This window comes from Lacerta agilis, chromosome 7, assembly GCF_009819535.1.
Source record: "Lacerta agilis isolate rLacAgi1 chromosome 7, rLacAgi1.pri, whole genome shotgun sequence".
In the NCBI taxonomy this organism is placed as follows: Eukaryota; Metazoa; Chordata; class Lepidosauria; order Squamata; family Lacertidae; genus Lacerta; species Lacerta agilis.
The window spans coordinates 62,657,594-62,667,134 of NC_046318.1; positions in this window are offsets into that span (position 1 = coordinate 62,657,594).

Genomic DNA, 9,541 nt, shown 5'->3' on the forward strand with positions numbered 1-9,541 from the left:
CCACTCTCCATCACTTTACACTTGCATAAATCCTTTGGGGTTCTTTACAATCCCCATTTTTTACCAAGTTGTTTGGTGTCACCAGCAGCAAACCTGGCCTCGCTGCTCAACCCTAAACCTCAGCCATTCATGAACTCGTTAAAAACCTCTGTGCTGCTCCCAGACTGTCACTATTTTGTAAGTGGGGTTCAATCATTTACCACCAAATTTACACTGTGCAGTTCAGGTAAATTTGACTCGCTTGTGCAAGAACCACTGCATTCAGCTAACAACTGACACTTTTTCTGAAATAACACAACACAGTACACTGTTTTGTTGCACTTTGCAAAACTGCACTGATATATCTTTGTCTAAACAGGACTTTTAAGCTGGAATCCTACAGACACCTAGGGGGAAAGTTCCACTGAACCTAACAATGCTGACTTCTCAACAGACATGCAAAGGATTGTTCTGTTTTGGTATACACAGTACTTCCTGTAGAAGCACATAGCCTTGCTTAATTTTCCCTGTTGGAAGAGTTTATGTTGTTTGGCTAGATCACCTGCAAATATTTATGCAAAACTTTTATAATACATGATACCAGGTGCAAGATAAGCGAGCATTAACAGTATTAACAATGAATACATTTGCATCAAACACAGGCAGAATGACTCTTATCTCATTAGAACCTGTGTAAATGCCACTCATGTGCTCTCTTTAATTCCATCTGCTGTTTATGCCATGTCACCCCAGGCAACAAGAGGGAACAAAACAGCATATCCTTCACTTACTGCACTCCTGTGGAGAGTGACAGGAAGAAAAATAATGTTAAAAGTCAGATTTATTAACTATTTTTTTTAAAAAAGCCTCCCCCAAAATGTTTTCATGTGATTCCCATTAGCTGAGGCAGTCACAACAATTAACATTATAGCCATGATTCCCAAATTTTCTCAATTGCAGAGCACCTGGATAGCATAGTGGTTTCTGCAAAACACCAATAATATCCTTTAATGTCATCTTTCATACTAGGAACAATGTTAACAGTAGATAATATGATGTCATATTATATTATGGTCCTATTATTCTATATTAAGATATTGTATGAAAAATGCAGATTTGGAAAAATAAAGAAATCTAGCCATAAGCTATTTTTTCTGCAGATTGGGAAAAGCCAATCTCTGTCTGATTTTAGTGGTGAAACACCTCAGTGTTCTGTGGGAGCATAATTTGAGAACCAGCGTGGGATAAAAGAACTTCTTACATCACAATATGGCAGTAAAACATCTCTGCCCTGCCCTCCTGCAGGATTGTGTCATCCACACATTATTTCCCTCAAACAACACCTGTCTCAATGTCGTCGTCGTCGTCCCCCGTAAATTCAGGTCTACTCCTCTTCCCCCGTCCCCTACTTCCTCTATGCTTATAATTATTTTCCAGCATCGTTCATATTTCTAGCATGGCCCTGAATGGAGTCTTATTTTATATTCCTCAGATTTGCACAAAACCAGAAAATTGTACAAAGGGCATTAAAAGTTTCTGCACCAGTTATTGCAGCAATTAAAAAAAATCATGTGTGCTAAAAATTTACAATTGCTATGAACATAGTCTTATATTCTTTTGATCCCTTAAATTTTCACAAAACCAGAAAAATGCACTTTTTTTTTTACAATTGCCTGACTATGTGGTTTTGCACATGTAATAAGAAAAAATCTGCCCTTATTCCCTTATGGGGTACACAAGAGCCCTTGCAAAGTCCTTTGCAGATTGTCCATTGGTAGGAGTAAAAAACAGAGGCTAACCAGAGAAGATTGAGAAGCAAAGCAGCTAGTAAGCTTGATCTTTATTGAAGCTGTTGCAACAACGGTGTTTTTCAGGGGAAAAGACCCAGAACAAAGCAAGCATGCTCTTATAAAGACATTTCAAAATCCCTCCTGGAGTCTAGCCCACCCCCCAGAAACAGCATCCAATCACAGAAGAGGTGTAACCCAAGACCCTCCCCCCAGATACATCAGAGCTACATCACAAATTGGGGAGGGTCAGAGGATGTAACTTGGGAATTTTCCACATCTGTGCCATCTCTCCTTGACCCTCCCAGACACACATTTCTGCAAAACAAAAGGTTTCCTCCCTGGCCAGTAGGGCATTAATAGCTGTCCATTGTGAGGGAAATGGCCCATCCTCAGGCAGAGACTTCTCACCTCCTCCCTGCAGATGAAAACACTTGGCCAGCTAGGAGTCAAAATGGAGTGAGGCCTGTCTTTCTGTGCTGTTTTCAGACATGTGGCCTTATTTGTTTGGTAAATTAATAACAATTATTATATATATATGAAAGACCTTGAAATTCTTACAACACACACTTCCTGGGTGGGTTTAAAAAAACAACAACAAAAAACTTGAAGCTATCCGCACATATACCCTGCCAGTAGTCATACAGTATAACAAAATCAACAAATTAGAAGGCAGAGAAACACAAAAGAGAAGTATGAGTTGCTCCTCATATACAGGTTCAAATAGGTGCAGGTGAGGACTACTCTGGTCTAGTTCTGTGGAGGGTAAATGAATTAACAGCTCAACTATGCTTTAATGTGGACAAGCCCACACACAATCTCAGGTGGTACAGAGTTCATTTCAGGTGCCAGGAAAATATATATTTTTGTTCTCCCAGGCCTTAATATCTTTTAAATATGTCATCCATGTCGCCTTAGGCAGCAGGCAGAATAATTTATTTTATTCTAGTCTCTGCAGAAGAAGGGCAATTTGGGTGTTTCTTAGCTTTTGCAGCTGGACTGAGTTTTGCAGGACTAGTTGCTAAGGTTTTCATTTGTGTCTGGCTACGTGGGATTTTATGGTCGGATTTTATTGTTATATTATTGCCAGGTTGGCTTTTATTGATTTATGGTTTTATGGAGTTGTATGGTTTGTTTTAATTTTGTCTGTTTTACTGTGTAGATCAGGTAGAGTATATTTTCCATGAGGCAAGCTGAATACATAAAATAAAATAATGAAGCTTTCTTTAGGCTGGAAGAAGTGCTAGGGCAGTTGTCTCAAACCTGGGACCCTTCACATGGTTTGGACTACAGCTCCACAAGGTGCAGCCAGCCAGCATGCTCAAAACATCTGGAGGGCCCCAAGTTGGAGAAGGCTGTGCTATGATATCTGAAAGGGGATGTTTTATTTGAGGTGTCTCAAGTCTTAAACTGAGGTGCACTTTATTTTTATGCACTGGCTTGGGGCCAACATACATTAAATCATATTGTGCTAACATAAATCTTTCGACTGTTTTCTGATGGCAGGAATGAATGATTTGGTTGGGTTTGGTCCAAAATTTACTTTGGGCAGTAGTGGGTAAATGCCAGTCCCTTATCCATGCTGCTCATACACCTTTGCCTTGGCAAAACATGCAATACAGCACACATGCCATCCGTTGGAATAATTGTTTTCTGGAGCACTGCTGGGAAGTCTTATATCACCCCCTGTGATGTGTGTGGGCAGTTAATATGCTTAGAATAAACTGACAGGAACATTCTGTGACATGCAGGAAGCAGCAACTGATGACAAAAGGAATGTTATGCCAGTATCATCATTTTACAGCCCTTCTCAATTTATTGCAATAAGGTGAATTTAGGAATAGATTTATTTTAATATAAAGAAAAATAATTCAGTGTCCATCATTTGCAGCCCCTATGCATGTCTACACAGGAGTGGAGCAAGTCCCATTGAATTCAACGGAGCTAACTTCCAAAAGACATGCAAAGGATTGCAATGTCTGATGTGTGCGTGTTAAATGTAACGTGGAAAATTTAGTATGGAACATGGAAAATAAGATCAGGAGTTTTTAGCAAGCACATTGGCAACTGGATACTGTACATTCGGATATTACCTAAATTCAGTGTAGTATCTTCTCAAAGTTGGGAGAGTGCTAACATCTGATTCCACTGTGGGTGAGTAGCTCCTGTGTCTGAGAAACTGGTCAGCTGCCAACCCTGGAAGGAGCAGGTTTGCAGTTTGGGGGTGCTTCTGAATCCAGCTCTGTCACTGGAGGCTCAAGTAGTGCCTTTGACCAACTGTGGCTAGTTTGACAGCTTACAGCCATTCCTGGACCAGGAAAACCTTGCCACAGTAGTTCATGTGTTGGTTACTTGATTACTGCAATGAGCTCTATGTGGGGCTTCCCTTGTACTGTACTTGATCCGGAAGCTGCAATTGGTACTGAATGCCGCAGCACAACCGCTGACAGGAGTGAGGCCTTGTCACCGTATACCGTAACACCCATGCTCAGAGATCAGCTCTGTTTGCCAATTTGCTAATGGGTCAGGGTCAAGGTGTTACTATTAGTATGTAAAGCTCTTAACAACTTGAGGCCAGTTTACCTACAGGGGCCACATAATACCCCTGTATTATGTGGCCCCTGGCGTAAACCACTGAGCCTCGTGGGCTTGCCAATTGGAAGGTCAGTGGTTCAAATCCCAGCGATGAGGTGAGCTCCCATTGCTCTGTCCCTGCTCCTGCCAACCTAGCAGTTCAAAAGCACGCCAGTGCAAGTAGATAAATAGGTACCACAGCGGCAGGAAGGTAAACGCCATTTCCGTGTGTTCTGGCTTCCATCATGGTTTTTCGTTGCACCAAAAGCGGTTCGGTCATGCTGGCCACATAACCCGTAAAGCTGTTTGTGGACAAACGCTGGCTCTCTCGGCCTGAAAGCGAGATGTCAGGTTTTCTGGACATCTTAGAGTTAATAATGCAAGAGGCGTTCTGATCCTGGGAGTTTAGCCTTGCCCACTGTAATACGGGCACTTTTCCTTTGTCTAGAAAAGGGGAGGTTTGGTTTCACTTTCCCCTTCTCTGCATTCATTCTGCCTTATTGCTTTGTGTTACTGCTGAATGTGAGTTTGTTAGTTTGCTGCAAGCATGCAGCTCAAGTCTGGAGGACTTGTGTGTGTGTGCTACTAAATAAAGTCTAGTTTAGTTTAGTAGCACTGGCGTCTGTCAAGTTATTTCACGACGCCACGGAGAAGCAGACCTAAAAAGCCGTCACGACGCTGTGCTTAACTCTGCTGAATTGGAGAACGCTCAGGGCGAAGCAGAAGTGTGCCTGGGCGCCATTGATGTCGGAGACGATCGTAAAGGTGATTGATTGCAGTGCCGGCCAGCAGCACTACTTGGGTCAAAGTTTTTATGACCCAATATCAACACTATTCAAAACAGGTTATGGCTTAATGGCTTAATTGCTTTATTGCCAAGAAGCTACGCTTTGATGGCGAGGCGTCCTGAGGAGATTGATTGCCAGGACGGGAGGTCTGCATGTCTGCGGGGCCGGCAGCCGATAGCCCAGCTGGAGGACTGTTTTGTGCCATGCTTTTGAGGCACAAAGCAGGGAAACCTCGCTGGTGAAGAGAAGCCGTTTTCCGGAGCTGGGAGCTGAGAGGCGAGTGCTGAGTTTGCAGCCACGTGAGTTACCTCAAGCCCCAGGGGGGAGATGGCGCAGTCCCATGAGAGTTTCGTGCCACCCTTTCCAAGGTTGGATGGGAGAAATTGGCAAGATTGGGCCAAGAAAATGGAGATATTTCTGATTGCTAAAGATCTTTGGACTTGTACTCAGAGCCCACCAGTTCAAGCCCCTGCTGCTGAAGCTGCTGCAGCACTTAAGAAAGACCAGAGGGCTACTGCTCACATAGTCATGGGCATAGAGGAAGAGCTGATGGTGCACATAGACGCTGCCACTAATGCCCACCAAATTTGGGAGTGTCTTAAGCGTGTGTTTCAAAGAACGTCAGCTGGTGCCAAACTTCATACAACTAGACAGCTGTTTGAGTTACGTTTGCAAGAAGGAGGCTGTGTGCGTCAACATGTGGCCAAAATGCTGGCACTCTTCAACAAGTTGAGACAGCTGAATGTTCCTTTCTCAGAGGAACAAAAGGTCTATATCCTTCTGAGCTCACTAGACCCCAGTTATGAGACTCTTTCCTTAACGCTGGAGTCCATGCCTGCAAGCCAGTTGAATCTGGACTATGTTACTGGGAGGCTGCAGGACGAACAGGACCGGAGGCAGAGAGAGAAAGGGAAAGCTGTTAAGGGGGGTTGCTTTTTGCCTAAGCCCAGGAGTGGAGAAAACGCTGAGAGCTCTGTTAAAGCTTTTGCAGCTAAGCGCTGTTATCTATGCAATTCTGATAACCATCTTCAGGCAGACTGCGATCAGGCTGACTTCAAAGATGGTTTCCATGGCAACCGGGAGATGAAAGGAAGACCACGTCGTGGGAGAAGAGGACCTTCCAGAGCAAGCAGAGGAGGGGCTGGAGCCCACTGCAAAGCAGCTGCATATGCCTTGGTTGGAAAGACAGTTGCTACCCCCAAGCTGCGTTGGTTAATAGACAGTGGTGCGGGGAGACATCTAGCGCCACCTAGCAGCCAGTTGCGGAACTGCAGGCCGATCCAAGATGCAACTGCAGTCACTCTGGCTGATTCAACCACAAGACCTGTTACCAAAACTGGTGTTATGTTCATGCCTTGTCTTAATGATGATATTGATGTGTATGTTTTAGATGGTATGAAATTTGGTTTACTTTCTGTTTCAGCTTTAGACAATGCAGGTTATCTGGTCAGTTTTGGGAACCAGGTATGCACCATCTCCAAAGATGGGAAACAATTGGTCCAGGTGAAAGGCCATGATGGGGTGTATATGCTGGAAACTGACAACAGCGCCACAGAGAGGGCGCAGGGTGCTGAAACAAGTAATGGCATCTCTGAGGAGACTCAAGCTCAGTATGCCAACTTACCCACGCATGATCAGTGTTTGCATTTATGGCATCGCAGATTCTCGCACGTGAATTGGAAATACGTGCGCAAGCAGGTAGAGTGCACTGATGGTTGTAAAATGAAGGAGTGCTCCAAGTTTCTAGACTGTAGAGCTTGTAAAAGAGCCAAAGTGCATTCTTGCAGCTACCCATCATCTGATAGGGTGACCAAGCAAGCTTTCGAGCTTGTGCATGCGGATCTCTGTGGTCCAATGGGGGTGCCAAGCATGGGTAATTCTCGTTATGTTCTTTGTCTCACTGATGATTTTAGTCGAGCAGGTTGGATTTTCACGCTCAAAGACAAGGGACAAACAGCGAAGGAGATTATAGAATGGGTGAAAGCAGTAGAGGTGGAGTTTGGAACCCGCGTGAAAGCGTTTCAGACAGACCGAGGCACAGAATTTACTGCATCTAAGCTGCAGGATTTCTTTCGTGCCAAAGGTATCAAGCATAGAAAAACTGCTCCTTATTCTCCTCAAGAGAATGGTGTTTCTGAGAGGAGGAATAGAACAATGCAGGAGGCAGTAGATGCTCTCTTGTTTGATTCAGGCTTGCCAAGATGCTATTGGGCTGAAGCCTGGAGAACTGTCTGCCACACTCTTAACAGGACATACAGTTCCGTGATAGGGACCACGCCCTACTTTCTACTTTATGGAAAGAAGCCCAAGGTCCACTATTTTCGGACTTTCGGGGCAGAAGCTTGGGTTCTTATCCCCAAACATTTACGTAGAAAGGGCAGTCCAAGGTCACAAAAGTTGATTTTCTGTGGCTACGAGACAGGTTCGAAAGCATGGAGATTTGCTTTCCCAGATGGCGATCGTTCACGAGTCATAATCAGCAGGAGCGCTGAGTTTTGTGAGCAGCAAGGCTGGAAAAGGATTCATGGAAATCCTGAGGTGCTCACAGATCCGTTCAGCGATCTTGACTATGAAGATCAGCCAGTTACACCTGCTAGTGGTGCAGAAGGTGGTCAACCTGCTGGTGTTTCGGGCCGCATTCCCGAACACGACCAGGGTGCAGTGTCAGAGGGGGCAATCCCAAAAAGACAGGTGAAGACAGAACCAAGGAGTGCACCCACATCTCCAGAAGTAGCTAGGAGAGGCAAGTGAGGTAGATCTCCAAGGTCCCCAACAGGGAAGCCCAGTCCAGGGGGACATAGCAAGCGCAGTAGGTCGCTTGGTGGTTCACCAGACGCCAGGGACTCCCAGGCTGAGTCTAGCACGTCTGGGTCAGGGGGCGAGTCACCGGTGGTGCCACGGCGTTCCAAGCGCACTACAAAGGGGAAACCTCCTGACAAGTTCCAAGCCACTAATGTTTGGGCCGGTTTTGCTCACTGCGAACCGGAAAGTTTCGCTGAGGTGCAGAGATTACCTCAGGCAGAATCCAGCAAGTGGCAACAAGCAATGGAGAAAGAACTTAGTGCCATGAAATCTCTTGGAGTTTTCACGCTGACAACTTTGCCAGCTGGACAGCAAGCTGTGAGCTGTCGCTGGGTCTATAGATTGAAACCCACTGCAAGTGGAGAGCCACAATATAAGGCTAGATTGGTGGCAAGAGGTTTCAGTCAGAGGCCAGGAGTGCATTACTCACAAGTCTATGCACCCACGTCCCGTAGTGAAACAATGAGATTGCTTCTTGCTGTAGCAGCGCAGAGAGGCGCAGAAGCTGCTCATTTTGACATTGATGTCGCCTACTTAAATGCACCGCTGCAGGAGGAAATCTATATGCTACCTCCTCCGGGTTTTGAGGGCGACAGGCCAGGTCTCGTATGGAGGCTACACCGCTCCATTTATGGTCTCAAACAGTCCGCGAGAAACTGGAATCAGTGTCTCGACCAAGCGCTGGAGAAGCTAGGCTTTAGGAAAAGCCATGCGGACAACTGTTTGTACATAAAAGGGAAAGGTCAGCAACAAGAATTGGCCCTGATCTTTGTCGACGACATTGTTCTAGTGGCCAACACAAACAAACAGGTGCAGGAGTTTGCAAGTAAGCTGAGGCAGCACTTCAAACTCAAGGAGTTGGGTCCTGTGAACATGTATCTAGGGGTTCAGATTCACAGAGACCAAAATGGGAGTTTTGTGTTGAACCAGAGCGCAAAGATTGATCAGTTGCTCAGGAAATTCAATATGGCAGACTGCAAAGGTGCAAGGACACCAATGGAGACGAGTTTTGTAACTGACAACCAATCTGTTGAAAAAAGAGAGTTTGAGAACCAAGAGGTATATCAATCTGCTCTGGGAAGCCTGCTCTATCTCTCACAGTGGAGCAGGCCCGATATTGCATTTGCAGTTAATCTGCTGAGCCAAGAGGCAGCAAAGCCCAGTGTGACGGCATGGAATGGGGTCAAAAGAGTTCTTAGATATTTGCAAGAGACCAAAGAGTTTAGCCTCACACTGACAGCCCAAGGTGATGAACAGCTTCAATGTTGGGTAGATGCTGATTGGGCTTGCGGCTCAGACAGAAAGTCAATTTCTGGAATAGTGGTAAAATTTGGAGGTTCTGTAATTGGCTGGAGGTCAAAAAAGCAGAGTTTGGTTGCTCTGTCGTCAACTGAGGCAGAGTTCAGTGCTCTTTCAGAAATGTGTCGAGAGCTTGAATTCTACAAGTGCCTAGTGCAGGAAGTGTGTGAGAAGTGTTACCTACCCATCACCATATGGGAGGATAACCAGCCATGCCTGAAGTTGGCTGAATCCGGTCAATTCAACGCACGAACCAAACACCTGGATATTCGGTTCAAAAATGTGCATGAGAGCGTTAGGACAAATGTGGTC